Source organism: Panthera onca, chromosome A2, assembly GCF_046562875.1.
Source record: "Panthera onca isolate mPanOnc1 chromosome A2, mPanOnc1 haplotype 2, whole genome shotgun sequence".
In the NCBI taxonomy this organism is placed as follows: Eukaryota; Metazoa; Chordata; class Mammalia; order Carnivora; family Felidae; genus Panthera; species Panthera onca.
Genome location: NC_138340.1, coordinates 28,437,959 through 28,458,758, shown reverse-complemented (window position 1 = coordinate 28,458,758; position 20,800 = coordinate 28,437,959). Strand labels below are relative to the sequence as shown.

Below are 20,800 nucleotides of genomic sequence, written 5' to 3'. Positions count from 1 at the left end.
GCCCATTGGAATCCCCACTGGAGCTTTAAAACCCTCAGGTGCCTGGATTCCACCCTCACAGATTCTGATTTAATTGGTCCGGGGAAGATCCTGGCCATTAAAAGGTTTAAAAGTTTCCTAGGTGGTTCTAATTGTTAGCCACATTGTGCCCTTCTTGGTGTCTAGTTTTTAGCAGAGCTACTATTCAATACGTAACAACCAGTGCAGCACTATGTTCTTGCTCTCTACCAGGCATTGTGTTAAATGCTTTATAGGTATCAGTCTGTTTGATTGTCACAGTAACCATATCATTGAAGATTTGTGAATTAATACAATCACTTATTCAACACTTCTGGGGCATAGGCAATGATCCAGGAAGTGTCTTGGTTGTTGGGGAGGAGAGTCAGAGAATACTTTTAGGGTTGATGACATTTGAATTGACATTTAAAGACTGAGGAGGAGTTGCTGGGCAAAGAGGGAGGAAAGGCACCGCAGGCAGAGAGGATGGATTTTGCAAATGTACTGTATTGAGATGGAGGATAGCCAGTTCCAGGCACTGAGAGAAAACCGGTACTCCTGCAGCAGAGAAAGCCTACAGGAGCATGATGCAAGATAAGACATAGAGGTGGACAGAGCCTCCTCGGCAGAGTTTGTAGGTTTGGTAAAGGCTTTTAGCTTTTATTCTGAAATGAGATGGGAGTTCTCATCATTTGCTTTTCCTAGAATATCTCTGGTTGCAGTAGGGAAAACAGGTAAGAGGGAGGCAAGAGTGGGTGCATTGTAATGAGTTGGGTGGCCATTGCCCTAGATCTGCACAGAACGAGAATGAAGGGAGTGAAGGGAGAGAGGTAAGCATAATTGAATGATATTTAGATGGTGAAATCCTTAGGGTTTGAAGATGGATTCAAAGGGCAGGAGAGGAAAATGACTTCCATCTTAAATTTTACTATTATTTACTATCATTACCTCAAACTTTCACTTGAGGTGATGAGAATTAGGGTAGTACATCTCAAGCTTTAATGTGTGTGGGGATCACCTGAGGCTCTTGTTAAAATGCAGATTCTAATTCAGTAGGTTTGCAAATTGTGCCTAATGAACTCCAAATGCTGCTGCTGCTGCTCCCGTGGCCAGTTCACAAACCACACTTGGAGAATCGAGGGCTTAGAGAAGTGGCATAACTTAACTCAAGGTGTGGTGAGTGGAGCCTGTGTATTTAGCCATGTCTGCCTGCCTCCAAAGCAATGATCTTACTCAGAAACTCTATGGCATCTGAAATATGGATCTGTTAGTGTAAAAGGTCAGTTAGACACAACCTGGGAAGGTTGTCTACCAGGCTAAGAAATTGGGATTTGTATCTGTAGGCAATTGGCAGTCATTGAAAATGTGTAAGCAGAGAAGGGTCCAATCAGAAAGCCCACATTACAGTTCATGGATATATTCCCTTGAGTATTTGTTTGTTCTTTTTAGTATAGAATAGATCTCTTAGATTAAATTGAAGTTCAGTTAAAAACAACAACTCAGGGTCTGAACTTTGTAAGTAATAGGGTTGGTTTATTAGATCATCTGCTCTGTAATGAGGGTAATAATTGGCTCTTATTTAGTGTTTCCTGCCCAATCATCCCAGGGCACTTTACTAATAAGCACCATCTTTCTTCCAGAGCTAAAGCCAATGGAGAGAGGCTGAGGGACTTGGTGTTGTGGGGCTGACCTATGGGCATGTTAACTATTTCCATGACATCTAGAGTTTCCTGCCACATTTTAGGCACATACCTGTACATTCATTTGCCTTCACTGCTTGATCTGTCCATCTAAGTATTTCCTGAATGTGTCCCAGAGACTGTGAGCTTAGTTAGAACCTAAATGAAAAAAGGAAAAGAAAAAAGAAAAGAAAAGGAAAGAAAAGAAATGTCAAACCTTTGGAAAATGCCACATGCATTATCTCCTTCTTAGAAAGGGATGATGCATATCCACACAGAAGGACTCTGAGAAGTCCCAGAATAAAAGAACTGTTTAACTCATATAACTCAGTGGTTTTCCAAACTAATTTGACCTTAGAATTACCCTCAATTCTTTTCTCCTTCCCAACTCTTGACATTCCATTAAACAGTCGTTCTGTCTGGTGGAGTTTATGAAACGCTAGTCCTTATTCACAGGTAACTACCATCTTTGAAGCATCAATATCCCTTGCTTGGTCCTGTGTTCTTTTCTTGGCTGGAAGATTTGGTGTTTTGGCATCTAGAACAACAGAACAGCCTAGTTTTTACTTTACTTTTGCATAAGCCAGGTGCCATTACAACTGCTAAAACTACTTCAGGATTTAGTTGGAAGAAATATCACTGACTTATCTGCATGCTTCCGTGTTGTCTGGAAGAGGCGAGTTGTGCTTTTGTTTCTTTTCTTTGTTTCTGTGTTTTTAGTTCTATTTTGGCAACCACAGGATTTTCCTTCCCACTCTGTTTCATGTGAAAGATCCCAGGAATAGGATCATTGCCAGATACGACATTTACATTGAGTCATTTTTTTAATGTTAAGTACATAACATGAAACTTGAATGGGTTTTAAAAATCTGAGTTAATTTGGTAATTTGAAAGTAAATTAAGTTTGTCCTTTGCCTGAAGGATCTAAGGGTGTTGCATAAGATGAAAAAAAAACGCTTTAAAAAATAGACTGTGTATAATTAGCATTCATATGAAACAGAAAATTCTGGCTAAATAAATTTCAAGACGTTTTTGGAATAACATGCTAGGTGAGATTCAATACCCTGCTAAGAATGAAAACAAATGTAATAACAGAGGAGGAGAGAAAGTTGTATTTAAAAAAATGTATTGGATATTTTAAAAGATGAATTTATAGGTACTGAATAGACTATCTAAGTGATATCAGAGTTTCTTCAGCCACTGGTCTATTGTCTACAACCTTCTCAGAATTGGTTTCTTGAAGACAGCTATAGCATCCTTAGTCTAGAAACTGTCTTCATATTTTGATAGGCATCAGAACTGGCTATGAAGCTCTTTGAAAATACATATGCCCAGGCTTCTACCTAAAAGATTCTGATTAGGTAGGTCTAGCATGGCATATAGAAATCTGTATTTTTAGCCCTAAGACTTTTAATTCAGAGGCACGGCAAAGTTTGAAAACTGCTCTAGAATATCCTTTCAAGTTCTGTTAGACCCAAGATTCTCATAGACTTTTAAAAATTCAATTCTAAGCCACAAACTCCAACAATTGCACACCTTTGTGTAAGATGTGTAGAATACAACCTGCACTGCTTTTGAGTCACCCTGCCTCAACCCTCAGATGTGCTACTTTAGTGAGTCCATGGTAGATTTCAAGAATGTGTATTTTTTTTTAAGTTTTTTTTAATGTTTGTTTATTTTTGAGAGAGAGAGAGACAGACAGAGCACAAGCAGGGGAGGAACAGAGAGAGAGGGAGACACAGAATCCAAAGCAGGCTCCAGGCTCTGAGCTGTCGGCACAGAGCCTGATGTGGGGCTTGAACTCATGAACCATGAGATCATGACCTGAGTCAAAGTCAGACACTTAACTGACTGAGCCACCCAGGCACCCCTCAGGAATCACTCTGCATGATTCTGATGCAAGGGATTCAAGAATCAGATTTTGGGAATCACTGCGCTAGAAACATGATTCAAAATAGATAGGTTCTATGGACAATCTATTAAATGAAGCCATAGGCTACCCATTAAGATAAAGTCCAGGCTGATAAATTTAGGTTGGCCATACCTTCCTTACCAGAGAGACTCCATGTGGCCATGCAGACTTGGGCACTCCCAACCTACAGACAGACTACAGTTTCCAAATATGTTCTTGTACATGTCTGCTGTAGCTATGTCACAGCATTCCTCTCATGCTGCTGCTTGATCTGGAGCCAAGAGAAGCACAGAGTCTTTGCATATGAGCAGCTTGAATAGGTTCTCCTCAGCTTTGACTCCATGGAAGTGGCATTGCCGCTGCATACATGAATGTGGTCCCTAGAGGAGACCTAGTGGTTTTCAATACTAAGGGCAGAATAGTGAACATCTCAGGCAAATGCACATCTACCAATTGACACTCATGAATTAACATGCCCAGGGGATGAGCTATAAAGTGGTGCTGAGAACTTTTTTGTTTTTTGTCAGACCCAGATTTTGAGTCTAGAATAGACTCTAGAATAGCAATTCTCGAAGTATAGTTCATGGACACCTGGGGGGCCCTGAGACTTCTTCAGGGTGTCTGCAAGGTGATAACTATATTATCACATAACTAAGTTGTTATTTGTCTTCCTAACTGTGTTGACATTTGTACTGATAGTACGAAAGCAATGGTAGATAAAACTGTAGCATGAATCTAGCACTGTAGCGTGAATGAAGGCAATGGCACCAAACTCTACTATTGGTCTCTTATTCTTTCCATCATAACTTATGGTTTTAAAAAAAAAGCAAATTTCACTTAAGAATACCCTTGATGAAACAGTAAAAATTATTAATTCACTTAAGCTTCGACTGTCAAGTATACATCATTTTTTTAAAGAAATAGGAAGCATGTATAAAAGAAGTACCACAGTGTGCTAAAGTATCCTTGTTGTTTGACAAAAAGCACTTGAAGGACTCTTTCATTTGTAAGCTGAACTAACCGTTTTTATATGAAACACCAGTTTTTACTTGGAAGAACAACTGATAGATGAAATACAGGTATTAAGACTTCAATATTTGACCGACATTTTCTCAAAAATGCAAAAACTGAGCCTGTGACTTTAAGTACACCATTGGACAGTATTTGTTGCCAATGATAAAACTCAAGCTTTCCAGCAAAAATTAGAATTTTGGAAACCTTGTATCTGCCACCATGAGCTTGACAGCTTTCCAATACTTAAAAGACTTTAATGATGAAATTGATGGTGGTATTAACAAATATGATTCTTTTTTATGTCATATAATGAAATGTGTCAACATTTCACCCAAATGCGTCAACATTTGGATCCGCAGAATGCAGTGAGCCAATATTTTCGACCAGAGCGATGCACACTTCTATGAAATTTTGCTTGGGGAAAGGGTCCATGCAAAGTACAACACAGACCATAGTTGTTCATGTAATAGAACACTAAAAGTTTATTGATACAGTTTTAGATTCCACCCTGCAACTATTGAAGATAGTACATTTATTGAGTTTTTTAAAAAAATGTTTAGCAGCACCCAAGGAAATTGTACTTTGTTTCTCAGTCAGACCAGAAATAGAAATGGTTGTTTTTCCCAAAGTTTAACAATATAAATTTTTTGAATGAAAATTTTGACACGGTTTGATTAATCCTTTTTAACCTCTCAGATTTTTTTCATCAATATTCACAATAGACATTCATTACATTGTGTAAGCCACAGCTTAAAACAGGGAATGGAAAAGAAAAATAATTAACTTGTCTCTTTTGCAAATAAAGTTGGAAAGTAAATAGTGGCGGAAGCTACATGATGTTTGGAGAAGCACTGTGAACATATTTTCCAAGACGTACTTTCAATTATTTGCTGTTAGGCATTCTGTTATAAATATTTCAAGCATCTTTATTTCCTGTGACAACCATCACAGGAAATATCTATTTATATTATCTCTATTTATATTATCCTCCTTTAAGGAGGTTTAATCTACAAAATCAAGAAATGATTTGGCCACTCCCAACTCTATTCCAACTAAGTACAAAAGACGCACAGGATAAGCTTAGAATTTCCTTTCTTTCTATTATTTTATTCTCAGATGCTTTAAATGTTAGCTGTCCCAAGACTTCTCCCCAAGTCCTACCAAATCACCTGTTTATCAAGCAAAGCTAAGTTTGTTAAACCTGCTGCAGTAAGGGAGAACACCTTTATTCAGTAATGTCTCAGAAAGCTTGGGTATGGAGGAGACGTTTCTAGGATTTTTGGATCTGGGTTTACATGGTTTAAGACAGATCTTTCAGTGTGATGCTCTGACTGGGATTGGGCTAAATTCATGATGCAATATTTTGGGGTTGGTGGACACAGTGAAGTGAGGGTCTTGAAATGAGTCTTGATACCTACATAGTTTTTTGTTCAGTAAGGTATTTGAGCAAGTGGGCTATCTAGTGCCCTATGCATGGGCTGTTTACCCAGAGGAGGAAAGTATTTGCTCATATAAATTGCTTTTCAGGAATTCCTGCAACACACAGTGAACTTATTTATTGGTTACATCCTTGTCTTCCTGGGCAAGAATTTCTTGGAATGCATGTTGAAGTCATGTTGGCATGGGAGACCTCAGTTGTCATAAATACAATGAGCACATTCCTGGAGATTTTTGGAAGGAACAGAGGGATGGAAAATTTCTCTTAGTTCTTAGAAACCTAGAGACAGAGAACAATTGTAATTGTTTCCTCTTGGGCCAACTCCATTTGTCATATTCCTTATTTCTTACCCCAAACTTGATAGACATTATAAGGCTCAGAATGTCAAAAGGTATCCAAACACATAAAAATAACTCAGGATTTCCCATCTCCCTAGAATGCCATTGTCTCTCCTATTTTTAGTAAAGTCTATTTACCCTTCAAATCTTTTACTCCCAGCCCCTAAATCCAGGTTTTGATTATCTTCTCCTCAGTAACTCTATACTGCCCTTCCCTATATATCTCTGAATCTTACACTTCATTATCATTGTCAGTATTTCTTTCCAAGACTTTGGGTTCCTTGAGGCAGAATTGTGTCCTTTTCATCATTTATTTTATATTAAATATAATTTATTTTCAAATTGGTTTCCATACAACACCCAGTGCTCATCCCAACAAATGCCCTCCTCAATGCCCATCACCCACATTCCCTTCTCCCTCACCCCTTACTCCCCATCAACCCTCAGTTTGTTCTCAGTATTTAAGAGTCTCTTACAGTTTGCCTTCCTCCCTCTCTGTAACTTTTTTCTCCCCCTTTCCCTTCCCCATGGTCTTCTGTTAAGCTTCTCAGGATCCACATATGAGTGAAAACATATGGTATCTGCCTGACTTTCTCTGCCTGACTTGTTTCACTTAGTAAAATACCCTCCAGTTCCATCCATGTTGTTGCAAATGGCCAGATTTCATTCTTTCTCATTGCCAAGTAGTATTACATTGTATACATAAACCGCATTTTCTTTATCCATTCGTCCGTTGATGGACATTTAGGCTCTTTCCGTAATTTGGCGATTGTTGAAAGTCCTGCTGGAAACATTGGGGTACATGTGCCCCTATGAATCAGCACTCCTGTATCCCTTGGGTAAATTCCTAGCAGTGCTATTGCTGGGTCATAGGGTAGATCTATTTTTAATTTTTTGAGGAACATCCACACTGTTTTCCAGAGCAGCTGCACCAGTTTGCATTCCCACCAACAGTGCAAGAGGGTTCCCATTTTTCCACATCCTCACCAGCACCTATAGTCTCCTGGTTTGTTCATTTTAGCTGCTCTGACCAGCGTGAGATGGTATGTCGGTGTGGTTTTGATCTGTATGAGGAGTGACGTTAAGTCCCCAGAATCTAACACAACAGTAAATTCTCAAATAAATGCTTATTGAGTACATGAATGAATGAAGTCCCTAGATAGATGACTGAGTGGGTGAGTGAATGCGTGGACAGATGGTTGGATGGATTTATGTAGAATATTTTAAAAAAATTTTGTCTTAGAGGAGTAGGGGAAGGATGTGGTTTCCAGAATTTTGTGGCCGATTGTACATATAGGTCCTTTTCTTAACCTTCTTTTCACTTAACAAATATTTATTAACTTCATTCTATAGGCCAAGGATTGTGCTAGGTGCTAAGTTTAAAAAGGTAGGCAAGGTCAGTGGATGTCTGCCATATTGGAGAAAACACTTTCTGACTGTAGACATTTGCCCTACATAATTACCACCAAAACTGTCCACACTATCACAACCACCCCTATCACATACACCACCATTATAACCATCATTATCATAATCACAATGACAACGTCCACCACCACCACAATTACAGTTAGCATCGACACCATTAGTCAAGGAACTGTGGACAATCTTATGAGATTTCTGTGGCCCAGGAAATACTGCCTAAAGCAGTGTTTTCAAACTTCAGCATGCAAATGAATCTGGTACGTTAGTTTGTGTTAAGGCCTGAGATTCTTCATTTCCAACCAACAATGGTAAGTTAATGTTGCCGATCCAGGAGGCACATTTCAGGCAGGAAGGATCTAGAATATAGTCCAGAGCCTCAGAGCTCTTCCTTTCAGGGGACACCATGCTAAAGCTGACCAAAACCTTCAAGAGACTGTAATCATGAGGGGTGCTTGGGTGGCTCAGTCGGTTAAGCATCTGACTCTTGATCTCGGTTCAGGTCATGATCTCATGGTTCGTGAGATTGAGACCTCTGTCAGGCTCTGCCCTGACAGCTTAAAGCCTACTTAGGATTCTCTCCCTCTCCTTCTCCTTCTGCCCCTCTCCTGCTCACACATATGTGCATATACTCTCTCTCTTTCTCTCAAAATAAATAAACTTAAAAAAAAAGGAGATTGTAATCATAAATAGGAACGAATTGAGGAAGGAAGTACCTGGGAATTTGAAATGAAATTCAGAGTCTTAAGAAAGTGAATGAGATTTCTCTTGTTGTAAAACTCTCTTGCCCAACCTCTAGTAAGAGATCATCAGGGCATGCAACCTATTCACGGTTTCTAGGGATTAGGACATAGACATCTTGGAGTGGAGCATTATTCTGCCTACCACAATTTACCCTCTGGTCTTCAAGATTCCCACGTCCCCAAAGTCCCAACCCATTATACAATCAGTATAACTGCACTATGCTGGGGTAAATACTGCTTTCATTTTCATTGACATTTAGTTTAAGGTAGCTACTTTCCTCTCAGCAAACAAAAATCAAACTGTTTGATGAGAGATGAGACAAGGATGGAAGAGGAGAATAATTCTTCTTTTTTTTTTTTTGGATTTTGAATTTTCAAAGGATTATGAACTAAAAACATCTCTAGTTTTCTCCACAATGTTGAGATATTTTATTACAGATGTTTTCCCCTTTTTTTTGTTTTGTTTACTTATTTATTTTGAGAGACAGACAGACAGACAGACAGAAAGAGTGCTCCAGCAGGGGAGGGACAGAGAGAGGGAGAGAGAGAGAATCCCAAGCAGGCTCCATGCTGTCAGCACAGAGCCCGGTGTGAGGCTCAAACTCACGAGCTGTGAGATCATGACCTGAGCCGAAACCGAGTTGGATGTTTAACCAACTGAGCCACCCAGGCACCCTGTGAGATGTTTTCTTCTTAGATTCAAGATTATGTGGCACCCTGGCAGGTCCTGGCATGGGCACTCTTACAGAGGGATCAATATGTGTGCTTTTAAAACTGCAGGAGCCATATCAGTTAAAATCCCTGGAATCATCCAACTATCCATCTCAGTGAATCTTTCAAATTCACAGAAAATAAAGAAAAGACAAAGACACTGTTTCTTCAATGTTCAGTTAGTTATAATTCCAGTTAATATGATGTCTTTAGGGGCGCCTGGGTGGCTCAGTCGGTTAAGCGGCCGACTTCAGCTCAGGTCATGATCTCACGGTCCGTGAGTTTGAGCCCCGCGTCGGGCTCTGTGCTGACAGCTCAGAGCCTGGAGCCTGTTTCAGATTCTGTGTCTCCCTCTCTCTGACCCTTCCCCATTCATGCTCTGTCTCTCTGTGTCTCAAAAATAAATAAACATTAAAAAAAATTAAAAAAAATATGCTGTCTTTAGATCACACTTGGTGTTTCAAGAGTTTTTTTTCAATGTGTTGCTTATATTTCCTTCTCCTTTTAAAAATCTCTGTTTGTCCTCCAATTCCACATTATAGGATCTCTACTTATATATATTGTTTTTTAGCTCTAATGCTCCATGGTTTTGTTCTCTTATTCGTTTACTGGGCTGTCCTATGAATTTTTGCTACTTCTTTAGTATACTTGGATCTGAGTTACTGGCTTTTCTAGTCTAGCTATACAGAAAAATATTAGCAAAGGCATGGATAACATCTATTCATGATGTTGAATAAAATAACTTTTCCTTAAAAGATATTGGCAGACACAGGAAGGCCCCCCCACCAACACACTCAACATTTTTTTCAGATTTATTGAGAAATAACTGACATACATGACTGTATAAGTTTATGATGTACAACATGATAATTTGATTTACATATATTATGAAATGATTACCACAACAGGTTCAGCTAGCATCCATTTTCTCCTTATGATGAGAAGTCTTAGGATTTACCTTCTTAACACCCTTCCTGTGCATCATACAGTAGTGTTATAATCATCATATTGTACATTATATCCCTAGTATTTATTTACCTTATTACTGGTGGTTTGTACCTTTTGACTACTTTCCTCCAATACCCCCTCTCCCTATCCCCTGCCTCTGTTAACTACAAGTTTGATCTCTCTCTCTTTCCTTTTCTTTTTGTTTTTTAGATTCCACAATAAGTGAGATCATACAGTATTTGTCTTCTGTCTGACTTATTTCTCTTAGCATAATACCTTCAGGATCCATCTATATTGTCACAAATAATAAAATTTCTTCATTTTTAATGGCTGAATAATATTCCATTGCATATGTGTGTGTGGTGTGTGTATGTATTTGCGTGTGTGTGTGTATCTATCTATCTATCTTATAACTTCTTTATCTGTTCATCCACTGATAGACATCTAGGTTGTTTCCATGTCTTGGCTATTGTAAATAATGCTGCTATGAACATGCAGGTGCAGATATCTTTTTGAATGAGTGTTTTTGATGTCTTTGGATATATTCCCAGAAGTGTAATTGCTAGATCACATGATAGTTCTATTTTAAATTTTTTGAAGATTGTCCATACTGTTTTCTATAGTAACTGTACCAACTTATAATCCCACCAACACTGCACTAGGGCTCTCTTTCCTCCACATCCCCACCAGCATTTGTTATCTCTTGTCTTTTTGATGATGGCCATTCTAACAGGTGTAGGTAATATCTCATTGTGGTTTTAACTTGCATTTTCCTAATGACTAGTGATGTTAAACATCTTTTCCATCTTTTCATGTACCTGTTGGCTATTTGTATATCTTCTCTAGAAAAAAAGTGTTTATTCAGGTTCTTTGTCCATTTTTAATTTGTTGTTGTTCTTCTCCTCCTTCTCCTTCTTCTTGCTTGAAGTTGTATGTGTTCTTTATATGTTTTGGGTATTAGTCCCTTATCGGATATGGTTTACATATATTTTTCCCTTTCTATAGGTTGTCTTTTCATTGTGTTGATTGTTTCTTCTTTTGGATGGAAGCTTTTTGGTTTAATGTAAACTAAAAGGGTCCAGTTCTATTCTACATGTACATACCCAATTATCCCAGTACCATTTATTGAAGAGACTATCTTTTCTTCATTGAGTATGCTTGGCTCTCTTGTTAAATATTAGTTGATTATGTATACTCAGGTTTATTTCTGGGCTCTTGATTCTGTTTCATTGGTCTATTTGTTTTTGTGACAGTATCATATTATTTTGATGACTATGGCTTTATAGTATAGCTTGAAATCAGGAAGTGTGATGCCTCCTATTTTGTTCTTCTTTCTCAGGATTTTGGCTTTTAGGGGTCTTTTGTGGTTCCATATAAATTTTAAGAGTTTTTTTTTAACTTCTAAAAAAAAGGCCATTGAAATCTTGATAGAGATCGCATTGTATCCATAGATGACTTTTGTTCCTACTGACATTTTAACAATATTAATTTTTTCAGTGCATGAACATGGAATACTTTTCCATATATTTGTGCCTTCTTTGAATGTTTTGTTAATGTCTTAAAGTTTTCAGAATAAAGATCTTTCCCCTCTTTAGTTAAATTTATGTCTAAGTATTTTAGTGCTTTTGTCAGGCCTGAGTGTATACTGAATTCCCTGGTCAAGGAGGCCACCAGCTTTGCTCTGTAGATGGGGGAAACCATGGGTTGTGCTCTCTGTTCAGGTGCTTAGATAGTGCTGTTGCGTGGGCTACACAGCTTCCTGTTTGGTCTGATTAGGTTCCCTGGTTGCACAGGCAGAAGACTCTATTGTAAGGTTGTGAATTATATTCCCTGCCCAGGCACAGTGGGAGAAGCAACTCTAAAACTAGTCAAGTTCTTTGTTGTCTTAACTCAAACCAACAAGCACCCCTAGTTTCTGGCCAAACGGAACTGCTGGCTTGTACTGCAAACTATGGGCTCTGTCTCCTCTTCTCTCGGAGCCAGTACTACTGAGCTCCACAGCTTTCAGGTCCTTTCACCAGAACTTCTGGTCAGATGAAACTGGAAGACACTCTTCACAGTCTCCACAGTGGGTGGCGCTATGTTTCAGCCAGCGCGGGAGAGGGAGGGGCTGACATAGTAAACTGCTTTCAGTTTCCCAAACAGGTTCCCCACTTTGGAGGAGCTGGGAGCTACCCTCAATCTTAGTTATAATTTAATCCCCCTGTCTGTGCATAGTATGGGAAACCTTCCTGCCTAGTAGAGACTTTGCTCTGGGGATGATCTCTGTTTTCCCACCCCTTGGCCCCAGCACTGCTAAACCACCCAGCTTCCAGGAGTTGTCACCAGCGCTTCTGGTCAGATGGGGCCAAAAGGCACTCTCAGCAGAGGGTGGAGCCGTGACTCAGCACCTTGCAAGGTGAACTGGGCTCCAGGGCTGGCAAAACTTTTTTGAGCATCCAAATCAGGCAGATCTGCTCCCCACTGAGTTTCCCCAGGTCAGAAGGCACACCCAATTTGGTTATGCAGATGAGGAAAGCTTCCCGTGGGATTACCGCTTGGACACTGCAGGCGTGAACTCTATCTGCCAAGATTCATGTGCTGGCTGTTGCAAACCCCTCTCCCTTATCTGTCACAGTCAGATTCCCAGTGGTTGAACCCTGCAGATGCCTCTGCACTTTCCACAGGGTGAAATCAGAGTAGGAGTTTCCCACAAAGTACCCACAGTGCTGAGGAGGGCGTGGAGCTGGCTGTCTTCCCTGTGTTGTCTTTTCACTCTGGAGGAACTGGAGGCTCAGGGGAGACCTCTCTAGCCATGGTGCTGTGCTGGCTAGGGGGAAGGGCAATGCAAGTAACAGGTAGCTTCTCTTTTTATTCTTCGAATACTCTCTGTCTTTGTCTTTGTGGCGCAGGGTGGGCTTCTGCCCTAAGATTCTTTGAGGGGTATCTTATTCTTGGGTCCTAAGATTCTTTGAGGGGTATCTTATTCTTGAATAGATGTTAGTTGTTTTTCTAATGAGGGGAAGGGAAGTCAGGAATAACCTCTTTTGCCATCTTGGTGAAGTCACTCCCATTTGTCACATCTTGATGCAGCATGCAAGAAAAATATACATAGTTCTTTGAAAAGGCTATTAAAATACCCCTGGATTTTGACCTACTTCAACCAAATAGTGTATCACAACACAATACAGCAGCAGATATAAGAATCTACTGGTCTTCTATTAAGCCAAACATTAAAAAGACTTTCAATACTCTGAAACAATGCCACTCTTCCCACTAGTTCCTTTCGTTTGTTTGTTTTAGAAAATATATCATATATGTGTATATGTAATAGGTTTATTATTGTTATTTTAAAATAAATTAGTAGGGTTTTTTAAAAAGTTTTGTTTTAATTTCTAATACGGTAAATATCTGTAGATAGGACCTACATACACAAAAGCTCTTTGGGGCCTTTAATAATTTTTAAGAGTGTGAATGAATCTTGAGACTAAAATGTTTGAGAACTGACGGCTTGGGGAAACCTTTACTAAAGATGTTCCAAAGAATGCTGTCCCCTGGGAGACTCGACAGAAACCCAGCAGCCAAAAACAAAAGGCAACATAAAGCAAGAAGAATTTGGTAGTTAAATAAGTTTAGAAATGTTGCTTGCTCTAGTCCCTTTGGAGATGCACAGTTTGTAACAGCACATTAAATGTTCAATTTGAACTTTCTTCAGTTCTCAGTCTTTCTTAAACTCATTTGATCATGAAAATATTTTTCCAAGGGATATGCTTTGGGATACTGTTTCCTTGCCAACCATGAATGTTATCATTTTAAATATTTTCCAGTACGATAGGTTGAAAAGTGGTATGTTATTATTTACTGGCTTCTGAAAGCTGGATTTTTAATTTAAGGGTCAGTCATATCTTCCTTTAGAACAGCTTCTAGCTGACAATGTCCTCCACCCCCACCCTTACGCCATCAGGGAGGGCAGGTTTGGCCACCAAAAAAATGTTTCACCACATTCTGACTTTTCAGTTTTATGAACTTGGGTTGTTTATTAGTCTTCAAAAGAGGGAAATTAATGCAAACCAATGATAGTAAGAATGTGTTCAGAGAGAGAGAGATCTTACATACTAAGGAATTGGGAAAGGGATCTTTGCTCTAGGACAGACAGCAGTTAACTTGGCAGTCTGTGCCTTTGATTGAAATGAATGTCCTTTTGTAGGACCTGATTTGTCCTTTTTGAGTTAATGGTTACTCATTCATACATGTTGTCTGATTTGGTTTCCTTGGAGGAATTACCCATTCTCAAGGCTGTCTAAATAAGCAGGGTCACTTTTATCACATGTATTTTCCTCCCTGTAAATAACGATCAACTGGAATTCTAGTTTAGGAATAGGTTTGCTAATTGCAGTTCTGTAGTTGCTAGGACAAAATTATACTTGAAGGTAAACTTGCTAACAGCTGTATTTCTATTTCCAAGAATCTATCCTAAGGCAAAAACAGAATGCAATTGAAAAATATATTTATAAAGATGTTCTCTCTAGCATTGTTTATAATAACCAAAATTGAAAACTAAAATGTTGACACGTGTGGAAACAATGAAATACTATAGTATATTATAGTATATTTACATAGCAAAATGCTATACAGGTCTTAAAAACTCTGGTTTTAAGACTGTTTAGAGATATGGAACAATGTTCCCCAAATAATATCAGTAAATATAGTAGGACAAAAATGTCACAATATATGTTGTTAGATCATTTTCCATAAAAGTTGTTCCATTTTACATTTTCACCAGCATCTTTGGGCATGCTTCTTTCCCTACACTCTTGCCAGCTATGAGTGTTATTTTAAATATTTTCTAATTTGATGGGGTAAAAATGATATAGCATTCTTAAATTAAGGAGACTTTCAACAGGAAGACAAAGAGCAGTAATTGACATTTCCAGACGAGACTTCACTCTAATTGCTACTTTGCGGGCAGAACATTGGGCGGCACTGACTACAAGATAGGCTAACTCTGATTAGTGACACCTGACATCTCCAGGGGTCTGGGAGAAACTTCTAGAGCCCAGAGAGGTGATTTGAGTCCAATTAAAAATAACCAAGAAAATTCCATTGTAGTCAAATTTAGCCATTTGTAATTTGTCCTTGGATAGATTAATATAAATACTATATTAAGGTTATCTCCATCCATGTATAAAACCCTCATATAAACATTTAAGGAGACTGAGAGGCAGGGAGAGAAAATAAGCTTGTTTGTCTCCTGTGTGTCAGAAGCTTTGCCATTTTAAAGTTCTAGTAGGTCATGGAATTGTCTGTCAGGTAATTAAAACTGTCATACAGTTTCCATCTTTTATATCCCTTACTTAATGCATGTATGCATAAGGTTTGCAGAAAGCCTGTGAGCTTTTTTGGAGCCACTAAGGGGACTTGTTGGCTACTGCCATTCCCTGCCACTCACCATGGATGTGCCAGTCATACCTACCGAATCTGTTGTCATAGTCATACTGCAACTGGATAGAATATTGAAGGAAATGTCAAAAATGTAGCCATGTGAGAAGAATCAGGAGGCAGTATTACTATTCAAAGAGTTAGCTTCCAGCTTGGGCTCCTATCTGCATGGAGCGTGCTGAGGTCTAATTTCAGCCGTGCAATTAATTCTCGGACAACATGAGAAAAGATGTAACTGCCACATTTGTAAAAACTTGGATGTTGTTTCACTAATTCATGTACTTATTTTCTTTACGATTTTATCTGAAAGCGTCTTTTGAGGGCTTTTTGTTGTTGTTAATTTTTAAAAAATCTTTTGAAAGATGAAAACGCACAAAAACAGAATTCAGCAAAATGTAAATGAATCAGAGCAAATGGGATGCAAGCATATATTGTGCAGATCCGGGATGGAAATAGAGATGTTTGTTCTTCCTTTTTTTCAGGAGAATCATAGAACTTTCCATTGTGTGTCAGACATTGTGTTTTATATTCTCTATTCTGAGACATTTAAAAGGTGACTAAAAGCAGTTTGAAAATGTCGAGGCTATTATTGTGCATTCTGACAATAAAGTGTTGATTCTAACACAGAGATCTGTCCTCTAACCCTGATATGATCTTTCACCACTGCTGTAAACTTCTTGCTTTTAAAATAATGATTCCACGTTTAATGTTTTTCCTTTTGCACTTTTCTATAATACAGTCCCTTACTTGAATTATAATATCCTAGATTTAGATTTTTAGAAATATCCTGGATTGAGTCGTGGAAAATGGCTATTGTCTGTTGAATAAAAGATATTAGGACACTGGCCTATGCATTGTTGAGATATACTTTTGAGAATGCTGTCACAAAAAATACATACTTCTAATATATTTTCATTTAAAGGAAAGATTATTTTAATACTTTATTGTATAATAGAGGGGTCACGATATTAAGATAATCAGCTAGGTCTTGCTAGGGTTCGAAAGTAGAGGTGAGTCAAGGGTGTGTATATAGGAAATGCATGAATACCTTCTGAATTGAACTGTAGAATATTTAGGCTCTTTTCAATAGTTATGTAGTGAATTTTTTGTGTGTAAGTGTGTATAGTCTTTACAACTACGTGAATATGTTCTTCAAGGCTTGCACATATTTACTGGAAACTATGAGTTTTAAAATTGCTTTTCTCTGTAAGGGAGATCATGTTTCTCTTTCTTGTCTTATTTTTATGGCTCTTTTTCATGACTCTTGCGGTGGCCAGCATTCACTTTATTAGCCCTAGAGGATGGCTGTGCAAGAAGGTGAAGGTCCTCATTTCCCTTTGGTCTCCATTTTCTTATCTGTAAAAGAGGTTTATTGATGATCTTTAAAGCCACTTTAATCTGTTGACTAGTATGTTCATGTATTCTTCTTTAATCCTGCATTCATTATAGATTTATGAGGATAACCTACAAGCATGTCATGAAAGTGTTTTGAAAATTGTGCAGTGTAGAGATATCTGGTATCATTCTCTGTGACTGCTTTTATGCCTACACAAGATTACATTTTCCAGATGTGTAGTATCTTAAACTTAAAAACAGTTTTTTATGGTGGACTTAATACAGTATATGCTAAACAAACACTTTCTGATTGGTTCATTTTTTTTTTTTTAATAAAAAGCTTGTTTATTTATTTTGAGAGAGAGCATGAGCAGGGGAGGGGCAAAGAGAGAGAATGCAAAGCAGACTCTGCACGGTCAGCCCTGAGCCCAGCGCAGGGTTCAATCTCACGAACCATGAGATCATGCATGACCAGAGTCGAAATTAAGAGTTGGACACTTAACCAACTGAGCCATTCAGGTGCCCCAAGATTGGTTCATTCTTAAGCCAGGGATTGTTTAGGTCTTGGACAGAATGGCTGTCATCTGCTGGTTCATTACCACATTTCCTTTTAGGCATTTCAGGAGGCGAAGGGGCAAGCCGATATCTGAGACGTAAAAATGAATATATTGCCAGTCTTCCAGACTACCTAGCAGTTGGTGGTCAGTTTTGAGAATATTGCTTTCCAGAAGCAGCTATCATGATTTCTCAGAGGACTGGCCAGTGAACAAAGTATGACCCATGAGTGAATCAGGGCACTCTATCCTCCTATTTGATTTGTGTTTAAAATCGAACTAGAACATTGTTGCAGAAATTAAGATGCAAAAGCTCATTGCAAAAAAAAAAAGTTTCAAATTGGTTTTTATGTCTCTTTGTGCCTCGAGCAAACTCTTGATCCACGTAACAATAACCCCTTGAAATGCTATTTTAGATTGGAAGTGCTGAGGCAACACTAATGATTTTAGAGCAAATATGTTACTCTAATTTCCTCCATCTGCTATGAATAAAAGGATATGAGTATGAAGTCTGGGAGAGTTGTGGAGAAAATTGTTTCTTAGAAAAGTTGGAGATATTTTAAAATGTGTGCAGGTGTGAGGGAAGAATAATTCTTTTTTTTTTATTTTGTCAAGTGTTTCAAAAAATGGGAACTTTATTGTAGCTTAATGTAAATGTCAAGAAAATTTCTGCATAGCTTTGCTAAGACTCCAGGAGAGTATCAAATAACTTGAGGACGAACTATCCAAATTGTATTGTGATATGCATCTGATGATTCAGATGAAAACATTTTCTATGGGTTTGTTTAGAAGTTCTTATGAGTGATAAGAGCTACTTCTATATGCTTGACTGAATAATTCTTTTCTTTCTTTGAGGATTGTTCCCTTTTGACTGAATCCTCATGTAGTAGTATGGGAAGAAAAGGGTATGTATCCTCCTAACTTCCTGGTCAACTCTACCAGTCAATACTGGTACTACCACATGTTTGAAAAAAAAAAATTCTGTAGTCATTTATTTGAAAATCTAGAAGAAATAGTGATTCTTTAGGAATATATATATGATCAATATTAACGTAAGAAAAGTTAAAATATTTTAATAACAATAATCAGAGAAAAAAGTGGAAGATTATTAAAGATGTCCCACAAAAAAAAAGGCCCCAGGCCCAGATGGTTTTACAGCTAACTTAAATTTAAGCTTTAAAACAGTTACTCCTTATGGTTATTAAACAGTTCAAGACTATAGAGAAAGAGGGAAGGTGCCTCAAGTAATTGTACAAATCTAAACCTAACTTGGTATCAAAACCTGATATTGAAAGCTCTAAAAACATATTTTATACCAATTTCATTTTTGTATGTATAAGTATATAATTTTTAAAATAGCAACTTAAATCCATCTGCTTATGAAAATATGAAATGTTTGAAATAGGGTTTTTTCAAAAATTACAAACTGGTTCAAAATTGGATATTTATCCACACACACCATGCAATGCATCAGCAAATTAAAAGATAAAAATGATATGATTATATCAATACATGCTATGTTAGTTTCTTAGGGCTGCTATAAACAAATCACCAAACTAGGTAGCTTACGACAACAGAAATTTTTTCAGTTGCAGTTCTGGATGCTACGTGTCCCAAACCAAGGTGCCAACAGGATAGTGCTCTCTTCAAAGTTTGTAAGGGATTATCTTTTCTTGCCCCTTCCTAATTTCAAGTGGCTGCTGTCACTCCTTGGTGTTCCTTGACATATAGATGTACCACTTCAATCTCTGCCTTTGTCATTACATGGAGTTCTCCCTGTGTGTCTGTTTGTGCCTCTATTTTCTCTTCTTTGGGGGATAGCATCCACTGGATCAGGGCCCACCTTAATCCAGTATGGCCTTTTCTTAAGTAAGTACATCTGCCAAGACTCCATTGCAAAATAAAGTCACCTGAGATTCCAGGTGGCCATAAATTTCAACCCAGTACACATACCAAAAAGGAATTTGCTAAAATTTATTGCTAAAGAAATTTTGAATAACTTTCAAAATAAAATGGGCATTGAAGCAAGTTAATTAAACAGAATAAAATGTATTCACAAAAACCTATCGTAACATTACATTAATCAGTGAAATATAAAAGCCATTCCTATTAAAACCAGGAAAAATGCAGAGGAATACTGTGAACATTGTTACTTAACACTGTGTTGCAGGTTCTACATGATGAATTAAACAATAAAATTAGGGAAAATAAATATTGGAAAATGTTAAACAGAGTTGTCTTCATTTTCAGATGATATGATTATATTCCTAAAAAAGTTAAGACTGTTACAGAAAACATGTAAGCTGGAAGGCCACAAGGTAAATATATTAAAATCAAAGCTTATTTATACCTTTAATAACCAGTTGCAAAGAAATAGAAAAATTTCATTTATGTAAACCAAAAATATAAAATCTTTAGTAACACATTCATTATTAAAGAAAATCATCAAACTATACTCCCTAATATTTCCTATTCTAAAATGTCATTCCTTTCTAAAATAATGCATATGTCAATGATTCCAGTCACAATTGCAAAAGATTTTTATTTTTGCTCTTTTTTCTAGACATTAAAACTTAATATACAGTTGCTGCTTTAAAACAGCATGTTATTGGCCATGAGAAAAATTGACAATGGAATAGAAAAAAGTCAGAAGCAGATCCAAGTATATATAATAATGAGCTAAATAGTTAGCAAAAGTGTTTTTTCCCCCCAGTGGGAAATGTATGTTTTCATAAAAAATGAGATTAAAGTTGACTTTTCATATGTAAGTTGTGAATGATAGACCCCTATCTCTCACCATAAAAATTTAAAAAATAAATTTTAGATGAATTAAAGATATAAACAATAGAAATATTAGAAAACTAAGAAATCCTATACGCCTATGAGATAAAGTTTTACATTATATTTCAAACAATGGCTGAAGATATTAATTGGTAATTCACAATGGAGATCTGCTCAGCCTCATTAGCAGTCATCATAGAAATACAAATCAAATCATAATGAGACAGTAGGACATTGTCATATTCTGATAAATCTGGCATTATCTATCAAAATTAATGGTATGCCTGTTCTTTGACACCATACCTATTGGGAATCTTTAATCTATTGTATAAAAATGTATATTCAAAGATATGTGCTGCATTGTTTTAGTGGAAAAAACAAAACAAAGCAAGAGAAACCAATCAAGAAGCTCATTAATAGGGACATTGTTGACCATATTTATAATTGTAGAGTGGAATAATATGCAATGAATAAAAATAATTAGGTAGATCTATATGTGATGTCCAGTTG

General features: G+C 37.5%; 1 protein-coding gene and 1 long non-coding RNA gene across 7 annotated transcripts in view; one reads left to right on the top strand and one right to left on the bottom strand.

The window, feature by feature from the left end:
- The window catches only part of FHIT (fragile histidine triad diadenosine triphosphatase), a 1,422,334-nt gene that overhangs the window by 459,615 nt on the left and 941,919 nt on the right, over nucleotides 1-20,800 (top strand). The window lies entirely within an intron of this gene.
- The window catches only part of LOC132679817 (uncharacterized), a 61,797-nt gene continuing 57,585 nt past the window's right edge, over nucleotides 16,589-20,800 (bottom strand). For both annotated transcript variants that reach the window (XR_009610332.3, XR_009610333.3), the window contains exon 4: nucleotides 16,589-16,976. This is a non-coding gene — a long non-coding RNA (uncharacterized LOC132679817). The remainder of the gene's footprint in view (nucleotides 16,977-20,800) is intronic.